The following is a 15,923-nucleotide window of genomic DNA, read 5'->3' on the forward strand; positions in this document are numbered from 1 at the left end:
CTGCCCTAAAATCCTTCCTAAAAGGGAGTATGTGACAGTTATGTCAGGCATTTGGAAGCCTATGGTCATTACCCAGCAGCAGTGTCCTAGATGGCCACGATTTGCAAGAGTCTGATTTCTGATGTGTGGGAAAGGACCATTCTGTATCATTTCCTCAAAACATTCGTCACCTTATGAGTTTTGTCTACGAATCAGGACCTGGAATAAATGCATACTTAAGAAACATAGAATTCTTTCTAAATATTGTAGGTTAAAGAAAGTGCACAATTTTGCCTATGAAGTATTTTTCAAAAAGAAAAAAAAAAGACCTGAATCTGGTTTAGTCTCTTGACCTAACTTTTTTTCTTTACAGGGGAGGAAAAACTATCATACACTGAAGGAGATATAAAAGCTGAATCAACTAAATATAGTGTGGACATTGTCTGAAATGTAATTTGAAGAATCTAAAGAACAGAATGGCATTTTGAGACAATCATGGAACATTAAACATGAAAGAGGTATTCTATGATAATAAGAAATGATTGTGACTTTGTTGTGATAATGATATTGTAGTTGTATATACTTTTTTAAATCATTCTCTATTGCAGATATATACAGATGTATTCACAGGTGAATGATATGATATTTGGAAATTTTTTTATAGTATCTCAGCCAAAAAGAAACTCTCTCTCCCTCTCTCTCCCTTTCTCTCTCTCTCTTCTCCCACCCTGTGTGTGTGTGTGTATGTGTGTGTGTGTATGTGTGTGAGGGAAATCAATAAATGAAAACAGCAGAATATCGATAAGTATTGAATCTGGAAAACAAGACCTTGGAGTTTATGATACTATTCTCTTTACCTTTTGTAGGTTTGAAAAGTTTCCAAATGTGTCTTTAAATTTATAGGCTGTTCGGTTTGGAATGTCACTCTAGCTGACACAATGAAAGCACCACGATCCGTGGGATGGGAGGCTAACTGAACACTCAGTCCATCCAGCCAACCATCAGCACTCATTGAGCACCAACTGTGCACCAACTCTGCCCAGCCAGGCAGCTCTGAGAGGTCAAGCTCATTAGCAAATGTAGCCTTTGACACTTGAATGCATTTCTTCTCACCTAATCAAGTCTGCAAAATCATGGTCACAAGGGGATTCTCATTTGGGATGAGCACAATTTGAGAGACAATTCAATGTGTCATTTTCGACCCTGTATCAGATCTCAAGTATTTTTAATTAATATAGAAATGCACAAGTGTGGCCTCAATTATTATGAACCAAGTTAATGGAAATTTATACAATGAAACAGCTCACCTGTCTCAATCTTCTTTGGCCTCAGTGCCTTTGGTCTTTCAAATTGTTAAGCACTGCTAAGGCTATTTCTGGAATCCCTCATTACTTCCAAAGAGTCTGGATTCTTTAATACTTTGAGTCTAGCAAAAACAGCATGTACCTGGGAATCAGGAGATAGGAACTCATGCCCCAGACTCCGCCGGCGATGAAATGTGTGACTTGAAAGACTGACTTTTCTCATCCGAGTCTCAGTCTCCCCATGTAGAAAGTAAGGCTAATTGTATCTGCCACACATTTTATAAAGAATATACAATTATACCTGCCATTATATTACAGGGATTACACAAAAATGTATAAGACATGTGAAAAATAATGCTTAATATTTATGAAGCTGGAACAGACACCTCAAGACACCCGTGACCTCGGTTCAAGACTTGCTACTCTTCTCAGAGCAAAACTATGTCCTGACAGAAATCTTCATCTGGGCCTTCCTGCTCATTTTGGGTGCTGGAGTCCAGGCACTCTTGAACCTCTAAAAACACAACGAGGTGAGGATACGGTGGCAGGATGTCATAGAGGACATCACTTCAAGTGATGCATGGATGACGACCTTAATCCCTGTTAACCCCAGAGGTGGCTAAAGGGCATTTCCCAGCTACATGCTTCAACTTGTCCACTGGTGACAGTGGCTCACTGCAGTTCTGTAACTCAGTGAGGAGATCACCCCCTTCATCAGGACATATCACAGTCCTCACAGGGGTTTCTTCTTATGAGCTCCCCTTGATAGCACTTTTGCAGAACTTCCTTTGCTCTGTGATGCTAATAAAGCTCCTGCTAACAGAACAAAACCTGCCCCTCACATCCCTCCCCAAGTATATGATAGCAATGCATTCCAGCAACAGACGTAAACATTCATACCATGACCATTCTCCATGGACAAGCAAACCAGCGATCCTGATGAAAGGGGGTGGGGGGGTAGGGGGAAATGCATGTCTTATCCAATGGGGTCATTACAACCTTGAAAGTGGCACCTAGGAGAACTGAAGCATTGTTGAGAATGAATAGAACACGGTACGAAGATGAATGGCACCTGTTCCACAGCCTTGAACTAATACAGTGGCCAGAAGCCACCTCTGATAACGTCCCTGGAAAACTCAGCCTTCAGAGCCAATCCTTAACAGTACATATGTAGGCAGGTGGCCTCAGACCTTCAAGAGGATGGGTCTAGAATTAGTGTCAGGGCCTTGGAGCCCACATCTGTCAGTAACACCAGTCTTGAGTCTGCTCTCGTTTGCCCACACACAGGGTACCCTCTGCTCCGGCACCCCCTGGCCCCACACAGCCCTCTAGCTTCACCACCCCCTTCTCCAGCACACCTGAGGGAGTGCAGCCACTGTGACCTAAGGATATTCCTTTCCCTTCCACGACTCTGAATCTCCATTTCTAATAAACAGGAGCAAATTTCTACCTGGTTGGCCTGCCCCTTGCCATTCTCATTCTGAATTAGAACTTAGAACATCACAAAACTGGAGGGGTCTCCAAGAGACCAAATGATCCACTCATGTCCCTGGGTTCCTTTCCACTCAGATCCTGAGCAAAGATATCGCCACCCCCACCTCAAATGTTAATAATTCCATTTGGGTTCTGGTTCCTCCAAATGTTCCTGTGTTGCTTCCCCACCCCCACCCTGGATTTTGGGTACAAACTGAGCTGGGCTGAAAATACTTTGGTGACAGCTGCAGGCATTTGGAGAATGCCAGGTTCCACACAGCAACATGGGGCGATGCACGGACCCTGCAAACAGAGCCCATCTGATGTGCTTGGAAGGAAAGGCCAGCAATCGCATGGCACATGCTGGCCTCCTGCGGGGAGCGGGACAGAACCGTGCTGTCAGAGAGCAAGATCAGAGCAAGAGACGGCCTTCTGCTTGGAGCAGCCTGGGGTCAACTTCTGCCCAGACACCCAAATACTCACCACCCGGAGGAGGTCCACAGTGAGATTTTGATCCTCAGGCAGGTGGCTAATGGGAGGTTTATCTGAAGTTCATAGGGAAAGATCTCCTCCCCACCCATCCTCCAGTACAACTATTATCACAACACTGGGGATGGTGAATGAAACACCTACTGTCATTCCCTCCAGTGGCCCATGGCAAGTGACGGACAGCTAACAAGCTCACAGACTTCACTCCAAAGTTACTTACCCTCCGTGCCTGACAGCAGCATCTCCACTCCTGAGCCTCTGGACGGCCATTCCCAAAGTCACCATGAGTTGGAAGGATGCAGACAGCACCTGGCTGGGAGGCAGAGAGCCCTGGGTGACTGAGACAGTGCAGACAGCCACTCTAAGAGGTCACCCAATCCCAAATCTCACGAGTCTCTGGGTGTCACAGAAGTGTCTGCATAGTGGCAGGCACAGAGGTATGACCCAGGAAGGACAATTTCACCAACTTTCGATGAGCTCTAGGATAAATTCCATAACATCTAATCAGTGTTAACACTTTAGTGTTCCAAAAATATTATTGGCAAGCATTTTGTTTGGTTGTCCTGGAGAAAACTAAAGAAATAGAAGTGGGGTCCACGGCCAAAGGACTTCCCATTTGGCTGGCCGGGAGGGGGGCGGGGGGAAGGACTCAGGATTAGGTGAAAACTGAATGCAAACTAACAATTCTGTAAGGTCACTGGAAGGTCAGTAAAGACCAGATTAGAAAAAGCTGCATAAAGAAGAGAAGGCTCGAGCTGGGCCTTATTCAAAGCAAACATTTATTTAGTTATTACTGTGCACCAGGCCATACAATAAATCCCTCACCAGGCTTTGAGACAGGTCCAATCATTAACTCCATTTTACAGACATTTAGAAACATTGCCATCAAGGTTCAGGCAGGCTACCCTGAAATTAGGCATCAGCTGCTCTGATTTCAATGCCAGTTTTTCTAACCACAGCTAGTGCTAATTATTATTCAGCCTCCCATAATGTTACCATCCTCCATGGAGCAGAGAGAGACAGGCAAAGGAGACAGAGGCCACGCTAAATCAACACTTAAAGGAGGGACGCCTGGGTGGCTCAGTCAGTTAAGCGTCCAACCCTTGGTTTCGACTCAGGTCATGATCTCCTGGTTCATGAGTTCAAGCCCCACATCGGGCTCGCTGCTGATAGCACAGATTCTGCCTCTCTCCCTCTCTGCCCCTCCCCTGCTCATGCTGTCTCTGTCTCTCTCAAAATAAATAAATAAACTCAAAAAAAAAAAAAAGAGTTAAAGGTAGAAGCAGAGAGAGACACACAAAGAGATGTGGTCCCATCCTCTCTCAAAAGCAAATTTCCTCCCTAACTGCAGTAACTTTCCGATTTTTTCCCTTGTGCTCCTCTGCACTTCCAAAATTTCTCCAATGAATACATAAATGTGTGTAATAAATAGCAATCAGTATTGTATTAAAACTGTAGGGGGGGCATAGTTGGGGAGCTTTGAAGCAGAGGAATCGGAGTTCATGATATTCTGCTAATTGCATCGTTTCATGTTACCCAGGAGGAGACTGAGACATTGAAATTGTAAGCCACTTGCTCAGGGACCCAGGGAGAAGGAGCCAAGGGGGCGAGAAACTAGGTATGTGCCTTGGTGGACGCTGTGTCATCACACTGTGTTCTGCTCATGTTTTCCAACACAGGAAGCACAGGGCACCAGGGACAGTTTAGGAAGATTGGCGGACAGGCAGGGTGGAAGGCACAGAAGAACTGAGGGCAGCTGACAGGAGAGATGCTACCAGAGAAGCGGTGGCCAGACTCCTGGACACTGAGTAGCAAGGAGCAGCAGAGACCATGTTAGACCATAACGAGGGAAACAGTTAAAGCCTCAGAAATTTATGTTCTGGAAGAGAAGACAGTAGTGCAGCTGTTGGCCTTCCCGACTGGTCTATGACCCAGATGTTGGCCAGTGCTGAACTCCAAGATCATGAAACCCAAAAGCGGAAAGAATCACCTGTTCCCCACCCCCCTCCTGTTCTGCCTCCACTGCCACAGCTCAGCAACGCTAAATTGGCAATTCTCAAACTTTTCCCTTCAGCAATGCACCTGACATTTGTTATTTACATATATAATATGCTCCTCAGATTTTGATGAAAACACATAAAAATTTTTGGTGGGAGTAAAATGCTGCACAATATTTTATTTTGCAGGTATTAATAGTAAAATGCTGGATAATATTTTATTTTGCAGGTACTAACAGAAGGATAGTCCTGTGGTTCCCGGTGTGCTATCTGTACATGTGATCATTTTTCTCCTACTCAAGAAAACACACCAGAATGCAAGTTGGTGAATTTTTGTAAAGAGATCATCTTGAATCTGCTTCCATTCATTAAAAAATTTATCAGCATTGATTCTTTCCCTATTGCTATAACAAAATACTTGTGAGACCTGTTCCAAGACAACATGTCTCTGGATAGGCAATCCCACCTCTTGCTGGCGGGGGGGGGGGGGGGGGATTCCTTAACTCCCTAGCTATACTCTGACCTCCCAACCACTAGGGGCACAGATGCTCAGACCCCTTCCTGACCTGGACACCATCTTGACCTCAGTGACTTTCTGACTTCCTACCTATTGAAAAACAGGTCCCTGACACCATCTTCCCTTCCCACCCCCAACCTTCTGGCTCCATGGATCCACTTCCCTGGTCAAAATCACTGGCTTTGTTCAATCAACTCATTTGACCTAACTGGTTCTCCACTGCTCTACACATTCCACCTTGGACAAGGATTATGTGGGGTCATATTGATTTCCCAATATCTGCCATGACATAGTTATTAATAAAATGGTGAAAGGCACAGGAACAGAAAAGCTAGGGCTACAACATGGCTAAGAGGACAGAAAGTTACAGAAGGTAAACGCTAGTGCTCACAAAGGAATACACACCTAGACATTTCACCTTCTCAAGGGTCATCGCCATGTATCACACTCATGTGTTTCCCATTAACAACTTACCATCTCGCCCCTGGTCTGCCATGTTTTTCTGTCCTACACAGCTGTGCTCACAGTTTACTTCCCTGGCAGAAATAGCATAATAACGCAACTCCCTTTGTCCACACACCGCTCAACTACTTTCCCAAGCTTAACCCCAACCAACAGACCAATCTGTTTGCCCCCCACCAGGCCCCGTCTCATTGAGAAGCACCACAGAATGAAATGGGATCCCACGTAAGACGTTCTGTTTTCCAGGAAAATGATGACTTTGGGACTTGGATTGATCTTCAAGTAGAGATGTTTCATAAGGAAATTGGAACTATACATCCAGGAGGCATTTATGAAGTCCCTGCCTTTATTGTGATATGTACTTTATTCTGGTAGACAAGACAAACCTGGTGTAATCTCACCAAAACTTTACAAGACCTGTTGATGCACTGACCACATTACCCTAATTGAACTGACCAGAATGGATATATTTCTGGGAGCAAGAGAACAGAATATATGAATTGAGGAAGAATTTGGGAGGGGGGGATTCTAATGGCTACTTCTTCTGTTGTCTGAGCACATTTTCCTATTACACAGGTAGAAATTTCCTGGCATAATCATTATTGTCATTTCCTTCAACCACTGAATTAATACTTCAGAGTTCCACTTTCCACAGTCTTCAAAAGAGGAAGCCATGTGTGCCCAGCCCCTGAATTATATGATTTGTAGCTCGAAATCAGTCTTGCTTCCTTTTCATCTATTGATTTTTATGTCTAAGCAGATTTTTCAGACAATCTTTAACTTGATTCTGAATCACGGCATCCGAAAGACCCAAGCAGGTGATGAAAGAGAAAAGAGTCACACACCGGATTAGAACGCTTTCTGGTTGCATTCTTCCCAGCTAGCAATAGCCCATGTCCACTCTGAAGGAAAATTAATGTTTATCTTGGCCTAAGGAACGAGCTGAGATAAACAGAAAAGTATTTTTTAATGAGAGAAGCATCATCTCTTGCAAAGTGTCCCCCAAATCACCACAACTTAAGGTGTTTGTTTCCCTGTGAGACAAACGTAAAGGGAATTGGCAAGGAAGTTGGGTCATTGATTAGACCTCAGAAATGAAAGCATCACTGTCATATTACAGATGAGTAAAGTGGGTGTGTAGAGGGAAGGCAGGATGTTTGTATGGGTCAAGGACCCATGATTATGTGACATTCTCTGCCCCCACCCCCCGCCACCAGGTGGCATCATTTATTCATGCCTCGTTATCTCAGCATTTATTAAGTACCTGTTATGCACCAGGCCCTAGAAACCAGGATGTGGTTTCTACCAAGAAGTTTCTGGACTAATGGGGAGAGGAACAAATCTGCCAGCCCTGTTAGGACGATGGAGTTTTGCCCAGCAGACCCCAGCAAGGAGCCCAGTTGGCAGGCTGCTCTGATGACCTCTGAGAGACCCAACTGCTGAGCTGATAATGACTAGAGAGAAGAAAGAATGGGCTCAAGAAATGTTGAGCTGGTAAAACCAGCAGAGCTGCTGGTGGATGGGATGCATGCGGTAGCACAGGTGGGTTCTGGGTGTCCCCAAGATTTTTCTTTTTGTGTCTTTTTTTTGACATTTGTTCATTTTTGAGAGACAGAGAGCAAGCAGAGGTGGGGCAGAGAGAGAGAGAGAGAGAGGGAGACACAGAATCGGAAGCAGGCTCCAGGATCTGAGCCATCAGCACAGAGCCTAACGCAGGCCTCGAACCCACAAGCTGTGAGATCATGACCTGAGCTGTAGTCAGACACTTAACCAACTGAGCCACCGAGGTGTCCCAAATATTCTTTGTGTCTTGAGTGATCAATTGCTGGAATAAGAAATGGAATGTGGTGACGAAAGGTGCAAGTTCCAGAATGCAAGTTAGAATGGAAAAAGCAAGAGAGAGCCACACACAAATGCTCTGAGAGCAGATGGAAGGAGCAGTTCACTTCCAGCTGGGGACGCCGGGAAGGCTTCCTGACAGATGTGATGTCGGAATGGGGTAGGATATGAGGAGGTGAAAACAGGGGAGGAAGGCATTCTGGGTAAGGGCCCAACACAGGCAAAGCAGACAAGGGTCTGGGGGAATGGAGGGTAACCCAATGTGGCTGAAACAGAGAGTAGGGGGGATGGGATAGTGGGAAGTGTGGCTGGATAGGTGGCCCACTTCCCGCACAGGGCCTGAAATACCGGAGAAAGGGTTATGGAGTCCCTGAAGGCAGAGGGAGAGGGCAAAGGTTATTGAGTAGGAGGGTGATGAGATCAAAGCAGAACTCTAGAAGATACTTTCCCAATTTACTCAGACTTCTATCATCTTCCTGCACCTGATCCAAGAACAGAGGAGGCAATTCCACTGCTTGGGAGACTTGAAAATGAACAGAAATGAAATTAAATAAAACCCCTTCCACATTCCTCTGGCTGGCCTCTCTCCAGGAAGGGCAGATGGAAAGAGGTGGCCATGGCTAATTCTTGCCCTTTGACCCTGAACGGTGATCGACCTGCCCCTTGGAGCTTCCTAGGTGGGTCTCTGATCAACTGATGAGGAGTGCTCAATGGCCAGAAAAAATGTCCACCCCTGAGGAAAGGGAGGGCTTTCTGGAGAAACTAGGGTGACAAGCTGGCCTTCTGGAGTCTTCTTGCAAAAGGGTTGGAGGAGGAGAGAAGGAATGAGACTGAGGAATGCACTGCCTTGCTCCTGGCAAACCCGACTCTGTGTCGGGCAGGAGCTGACCAGGCTGCAGGTGCCCAGGGAGCCAAGCACCCCTTCTCCACTGCCCACAGCAGCCTCAGGGCACTGAGTTGGACCCAGCCAGTTGACTGCTGGGTTTGTGCGAGTGACAGACAGGCTACTGAAGGTAGAAAATGAGTACAGGCATGAGAAAAGCCCCAGGAATCCTACAGAGCCAAGTGCAGTAAGAGCTACAGGCACAAACCTTGGAGCCAGAGTCCCTGGTGTTCCGGCTCAGGCCACACTTGCACATCCAAAGTCTGGTGCCCTCGAGCCCCCGGGCCACCTGGAATGTGCCTTCTCTGAGGACGAGGGCCACTCAGGCTTATCCCTGGACTCATTCTTTGTGCCAGAACCAAGAACAGGACCTATTTTTTAACACAGTAGGAGACAGACAGACTTGGGTGACTCAGTCAGTGAGCAGGAGGGAGGGGGCGGGAGTATGAGAGCCTCGAACAAAGTATGTGGATGGATTGATGTCCATTAATAATGGGTAACTTTAATGAACCGTGTCCATATAAAATATTCCACTCTACACCTAGCTACATGTCTATGTTTGTGTGCATATGTGTGCATCATATACAAAGTGATTAAACTATACCATCTCTTACCTTTCTTGTTCAAATTGTAGTTGCTGCTATGAAGTGGTTTGTTTATTGGGCCTTACATTTTTTTACAGGAGTAGTTGCTTAGAACCTTGCCACAGAGATCTGGGGTTTGCACCACCCCACTGCATCTACTCCCTGTATTCTGGCAACTGTGACCCAATTTCCTTTTATGAAAATCAACTTGCCCTAATTTGCTCGGTAGAACTGTAAACCAGAGCGACATTCTTTCCCCTAGCTGAAGGGTTAGGCACATCATCAAAGCCAGACAAATTAAACTCACTCTCTTTCTCTCTCTCCCTCTCTCTCTCTTCCTCCTACTCTCTTTTGGGACTTTGTGTCTTGAGCAGTGATACATGGAAAGAAATAAATTATCAGAGCTTTGTTATAAATAACAGCTACTTCATTATTTTCATACAAAATAACACATAATCACACAAAAAAAATAACAATTCTACATCACTCCTGAATCAGAATTAAGAGTATGCAGACAGTCAAACCTAGGAGGGAGGAGATGGGGGTTGCATACAGTAACTCAGATCTTTACCATGGAGAGAGTTAAGGGCTGGGCAGTATGGCCACCCTCTTCCCTTCTCCCACCCTCCTGCTGCCTTAAAGCTTTTGATATGAACCAACAAAGGTTTAGTCACTGATTAGGGGAAAGACAGAAGAAAAATTAGCTATAATACTTGCCTTTTATACTTCCCTATACATCAGGCACTGTGTATATATTATATAATTTAAGGCAACAAATTCACCATGTTGGTGCCATTATGTCCATTTCATTGGGAAATAAGGCACAGGAGACAGCACTGCTGTCTTTCCCTAGTTGGATTCTGAAATGTGTAGATATCACAAAAACGATTCTGTCTGTGGCCATAATTGTTTGGCTAATGCAGATCCCTGGGCTTATCACATATCATATAGGGGGTGATTTGCAGACACACTGAGCTAAGAAGCACATATTCATAAAAACCAAACATACAGAGTGTGAAATGACTAAATAATAGCACCAGGTATAATACGAAATTAACTACCCAGTCCCCAAAGATTAATATCAAAGGCAACTTTGTCTATCGGGCTGAATATTGAACGTAGGAGTCACATGGATATCCTTCCATCAGGTGTAGCTGGACAAAATAACTGCTGGGCATGGGGGTCATACACAGGCTGGCCCTCAGATGTGCCACCGAGCCTTTTACCAGCTGCTGATCTCAGAGTCCTGGGTTGGGGAGTAGGAGGGGAAAGGGAAGGAGGCCATATTTGGGGGCTGGGCCTGAGAGAATGACCTGGAAATGCCAGGCCTGTTTCCTTAAGAGATAAGAGATCTGAAGTACATGGGGTCCCCGAATGGATTCATCCATGCAGAAGTGTCTAGATTCCTACTGCTTCACTAACTCTGACTGTCCAGCCTTCCGTGAGCACCTGTAAGCTCCAACTAACCGCCTAAGTTAGCTGGACTGTTCCTGTTGCTTACAACCAGACGCCTGCCTCCCAGAGGCCCTGAAGAAGAACAAGGTAAACAAACTTCCAGGCTATATAAAAAAAAAAAAAACATGCCAGTCACATTTGGGGTGTACCACAGTCTTCAGGCGGTGGGACAGGTAAGCCTCTAGAACATCCTTCTTTCAACCAGGAACCACTTAGTGAGTACCCATTAGTGCTGATCCCAAGACAACCATCTTCAAAGAGAATAGAAAATCATTTTATCCTGTGCTATCTACCCTGTTCTCAAACCGGTCCTTGGGTTTACAGTGTCCTTGGGGGGGGGGGGGGATGGTGGGCACAGGTTATGTTTCAGTCAGCTTTGCTGCGAGTCAGTATTAAATTATTCCCTAAAACTTACTAAGTATCGCAAAATGTTGTCTTAATCGTTCTCACCCTCTTGCCGCAGGGTTTTGGAACATGTTCTCTTGGAGGCTGAGTTGAGCAGACACAGACTACCTAAGGGACAGGCATGAGAAGCACAGAATTGAAGTAATTTCTAGTTTAAAAAAAAAAAAAGTAATACACTTTTGAGCATTTGTGTCTAGCCCCAATAAATGGAGTACAGTGAAAAGGTCCCAGTTTTTAATGATTGTCATAATATTGGCATCTGTTTCTTGAATGCCTGCTTGCTATCAACCTGTAAAATTATTTTAGGTTCTTTTCATTTATTGTAGCATAGATGTAGCATGTAATCCTCACTGGTGAAGAAACAACTCAGAGTGGCTGAGACGTGTCCAGTGCCTCCCAGCTGTCGACAAGGAGAAGCAAGAAACTGAAGTCAGGTCTTTCCAAACCCAAAGCCTAAGTCTTTCCCCAGCTTCCCTTGATAATGAATCTAATAATAAGTGACTCTGAGATATGTGACATCCCAAAGGGAGTTTAATCCAACCCTCTCTTTTAAAAAAAAAATGCTTATTTTTTAGAGAGAGAGACAGAGAGACAGAGCACACAAGAGTGAGGGGGGTGGGGCAGAGAGAGAGAGGAAGACAGAGGATACTAAGCGGGCTCTGTGCTAACAGCAGAGAGCCGGATGTGGGGCTCAAATTCACAAATTGTGAGACCAGGACCTGAGCCAAAGTCGTGGGCTTAACTGACTGAGCCACCCAGGCGCCCCCCAATCCTCTCTTTTTCTAAATGAGAACACTGAGGCCCAGGGCAGCGGGCTGGTTCTTGACTAGCGTCAGAATGGGGACTAGAACTCTGGGTCTCCTGAATCCCAAACCATTTCTCCTCCCTCCTCCCATCCTACAAGAAACCGTCCCTGAGTCCGTCCTGCTGCAGATGAAATCGATGAGCTTTTTTTCACTGCAATATTTCATGCAAATATTAAATCTCATATGAGGCATACATGAACTCCCATCCCTCCCTCCTTCCCCCCAGTGTTTCCATCTTTTCAACGCGTCCACATCCTGAACGACCTCCCAGATCCTCCTGCCCTTGCCCCGGAGCCGTGGCCGGTGAAGGCTGTGGCGGATGCATATTGAAGCATGGAGTCGTTCAGGAGCGGCCAGGAACAGCAGGGGAGCCAGGAGAGAGCCAAGTGCGGCTGGTCTGAAGAGCAGAACATCAGCTGGCACTTCAGAAGGCCACTGTCAGCACGGTGAGGGCAGAGCAGGCCCCAAGGAGTGAGAGTGGCCACACGTCTCCAGCCGCCACCAAGAGCCAGAACCTGACAAGGCTTAACTGTCCCTACAAGCACTGCGGTTGGAACAGGTGTTCCAGCAGCTGACTAGGCAGCTCAGCTCCCAGCAGGAACATGGGGTGGGGCTGACTCCTCAGGGAATTGCAGAAGCTCAAGGAAGAAGAGACAGCCAGACCCTCGTAAAGCAGTTGCAAGTAGCAGCCTGGGATAAAGGTACTTAATCCCAGTGGGATGGAAACTCCTGACCTTCAGCCAGTCAGACAAAGGCTAAAGGCTGCACGGTGTAGGGCCACGCGACCCAAAGAGTGGTCCTCAGAGGAAGCATCAGCATCATCCAACATGCACATTCTCGGGCCCCACCCCAGACCTACTGAATCAGAATCTGCATTTTCGCAAGATCCCCGGATGACTTCATGCACATTAAAGTTCTAGAAAAGCTAGCGTAGGATGACAGTTCTCAAAGTGTGGTTCCAACACCACAAGTATCAGCTTCCCCTGAGAACTTGTTAGAAATGCAAGTTGGCAGTCGCCTGTTTCCTGGACCTCTGCAGATGGGACTTGGCAAACGGTTTTAAAGAACCATCCAGGTGGTTCTGAAGCACAGTGAAGTTTGAGTGGCACCGATTTAGGGTACTGCTTATGCATTTTGGAAGGCGGTAGTTTGGAGGCATCTCAGAAAAGGCGTTCTGATTACAGCTTGGAAGGAGGATCCAGAACGTTGGCTCTGGACAGCAGCATCTGTCGCTGTTCAACATCTTAGCATAGTTAGCCACAGAGACCAGTTCCAGAATCTAGGCTCCTCCCCAGCCCTGGGAGTCCCAAGCTTTAGACCTGAGCTGGTCAGTAATGATCATTCCATATTAGTGTACCCTACTTAGGTAAGCTGGTCCCCAGATGAAAAAAAGAAAAGCAGAGGTGTATCACCCACGTGGCAGCTCTCTGCCCTTCTTAAGGACCAGGACTGATCAGCCAGAACTTCATTCCTTGACCCGTGGAAATCCTAGGATCCTCCCCCAAGATTCCTGGGTGTTCCTGCAAAGTTTCTGATCTCAGGGTTTCTTCCAGGTTCGGGTTCCTATAGATCAGGTCAGCAGTCAGATAACCTCATTCACCCTCGCATGCACCCTGTGGGTAGGGATCCATCCCACTGGTGGTTTCATGTTGAAAGGAAAGGAAAGGAAAGGAAAGGAAAGGAAAGGAAAGGAAAGGAAAGGAAAGGAAAGGAAAGGAAAGGAAAGGAAAGGAAAGGAAAGGAAAGGAAAGGAAAGGAAAGGAAAGGAAAGGAAAGGAGGAAGGAAGGAAGGAAGGAAGGAAGGAAGGAAGGAAGGAGGAAGGAAGGAGGAAATAAGGAAGGAAGGAAAGAAAGAAGAAGGAAGAAAGAGATAAGGAAAGGGAGGGAGGGAGGTAGGAAGAAAAGAAGAGGAAATAAAGGAAAGGAAATAAAAGGAAAGAAAGGAAAAGAAAAAAGAAAGGAAGGAAGGAATAAACAAGGAAAGGGAGGGAGAGAGGAAGGAAGGAAAGAAAGAAGAGGAAAGAAAGAAGAAGGAAGAAAGAAAGGGAGAAAGAAACGAAGAAGGAAAGAGAGAAGGAAAGGGAGGGAGGGAGGAATGAAGGAAAGAAGAGGAAAGGAAGGAAGGAAGAAAGAAAGGGAGAAAGAAAGGAAGAAAGAGAAGGAAAGGGAGGGAAGGAGGGAAGAAAGAATGAAAGAAAGAAGAGGAAAGGAAAGGAAAGAAAGGAAAGGAAAGGAAAGGAAAGGAAAGGAAAGGAAAGGAAAGGAAAGGAAAGGAAAGGAAAGGAAAGGAAAGGAAAGGAAAGGAAAGGAAAGGAATGGAAAGGAAAACCTGCCATAGGATTTTAGAGGTGGCAGACTTTCCAAAGTTACTGTGGAAAGGGACTATGTCACAAAAACATAAATCATTTGTAATTGAGTAATATCACCCCATTCTTAAAAGCAAGACCCTACCATAGTATTCTGACATTCTCCTCCCCTTCTCACCTCCCTCCCTTTTTTCTGCCGCCCCTTCATCACCCACCTGCTGCTTATTTATAATGCACAGAGCTTGTTTCTTGACTCTCACTAACGTCTGCCTGCAACATCTCCTCTTCTAAACCAAGCAAGATATTTTTCTAAATAAAACATTTTCTTTCCTCATGGTAACTCCAATGTCAACTAAAACAGACAGAAAAGACAGAGAAATCGGATGCAGTTCTGCTCCACTGGAGCACGCAGTCCTCCTCCTTTCCACTCCACCCTTTGAAGAGTCTTGATCATGCCTCCTTGTCCCATTTTCTTAACCTAACTCTGAGATCTCTTCTTTCATTTATAATAATTTGGGTTATTTTCTCTCCTTCCTTCATCGGAGACCAAAACCTCCTTCCTAGGACTTCTGTGTTGTATAAGGCTAGCCATTACCCACAACACAGCCCGGAATTATATACCTCTTATTTGTGGGTCCTTTCCAAGGCAGCTGGTAGCTTCATACGAGAGCTGGAATCTGGCTGTCATTACTGTAAAGGCTGGTGTCCCTTCCGATATCTGGGGACTTACGGATCCCAGAAGGAGCTCTATAACTCTTCCCGCCCCCAACCCCACCATAGCTCTCTCTCTCACTCTCCTTCCCTTGACTGTCACAATAGTACTGTAAATGATGTCACCAATTTGGCCCCTCGCCACCCACCACCCCACCCCACTACCGCCAGGTCCTCTGGTTCCTACTGATAGAGTCAGCCTCATGCCCACGAATCTTCAATGGCTCCCACTTGCCTATACAACAACACCAACCTCCCCCGCCCCCCCTCTCAAATTCCCACTAAAATAAGAAAGGAGTAGTGGAAGGAAAATGGAATCCTTGGAAGCTGGGCAGAGAAGAGACAGCACTGCCCTCTCGTCATGGAGGGAGGAACAGGGCAGAGTTGGTGCCCATGCCATACAGTAGGACATGCAGTGCAAGCCATAAAGCTAACCCAAGGGAGAAGCGTGAGAAACATCTGGGGCCACCTTGTCACCCACGGAAGGTTGGCTGTGGCTTCGCATTGAGGATGCACTTATTATGCAAAAAGCTGGAATAAGAAAAAAGGTAGAGATAGATTTTGGACATGGGGCACGTAGAAAAATAAACCAGTTCGAAGGCCAGTTTGCAAAGAGAATACATGCTAAGAAATGTTTCTGTTTTGTAATGTTATACTCCCCTAAGATAAAGGGCCGTGTGAATGCCTGCGTTGGGATCTTATTTCCAAAATAA

The 15,923-nt window shown here is 45.9% G+C and overlaps 2 long non-coding RNA genes across 5 annotated transcripts in view; one reads left to right on the forward strand and one right to left on the reverse strand.

Moving 5' to 3' along the window:
* LOC122239377 overlaps positions 1 to 5,556 on the forward strand; it is a 22,965-nt gene extending 17,409 nt beyond the window's left edge. For both annotated transcript variants that reach the window (XR_006218391.1, XR_006218392.1), the window contains exons 2-4: positions 353 to 497; positions 4,786 to 4,863; positions 5,472 to 5,556. This is a non-coding gene — a long non-coding RNA (uncharacterized LOC122239377). The remainder of the gene's footprint in view (positions 1 to 352; positions 498 to 4,785; positions 4,864 to 5,471) is intronic.
* LOC122239376 overlaps positions 1 to 15,276 on the reverse strand; it is a 19,622-nt gene extending 4,346 nt beyond the window's left edge. The window contains exons 1-5 of one of the 3 annotated variants that reach the window (XR_006218390.1): positions 15,121 to 15,276; positions 14,715 to 14,851; positions 11,398 to 11,495; positions 3,466 to 3,558; positions 1,618 to 1,797 (exon numbers count right to left, since the gene is read on the reverse strand). This is a non-coding gene — a long non-coding RNA (uncharacterized LOC122239376). Of the gene's footprint in view, positions 1 to 1,617; positions 1,798 to 3,465; positions 3,559 to 11,397; positions 11,496 to 14,714; positions 14,852 to 15,120 lie in introns of those variants that run through there. The other 2 variants (XR_006218388.1, XR_006218389.1) reach the window with 2 other exon arrangements.
* Between the last annotated feature and the right edge of the window lie 647 nt (positions 15,277 to 15,923).

Source organism: Panthera tigris, chromosome B3, assembly GCF_018350195.1.
Source record: "Panthera tigris isolate Pti1 chromosome B3, P.tigris_Pti1_mat1.1, whole genome shotgun sequence".
Lineage (NCBI taxonomy): Eukaryota > Metazoa > Chordata > Mammalia > Carnivora > Felidae > Panthera > Panthera tigris.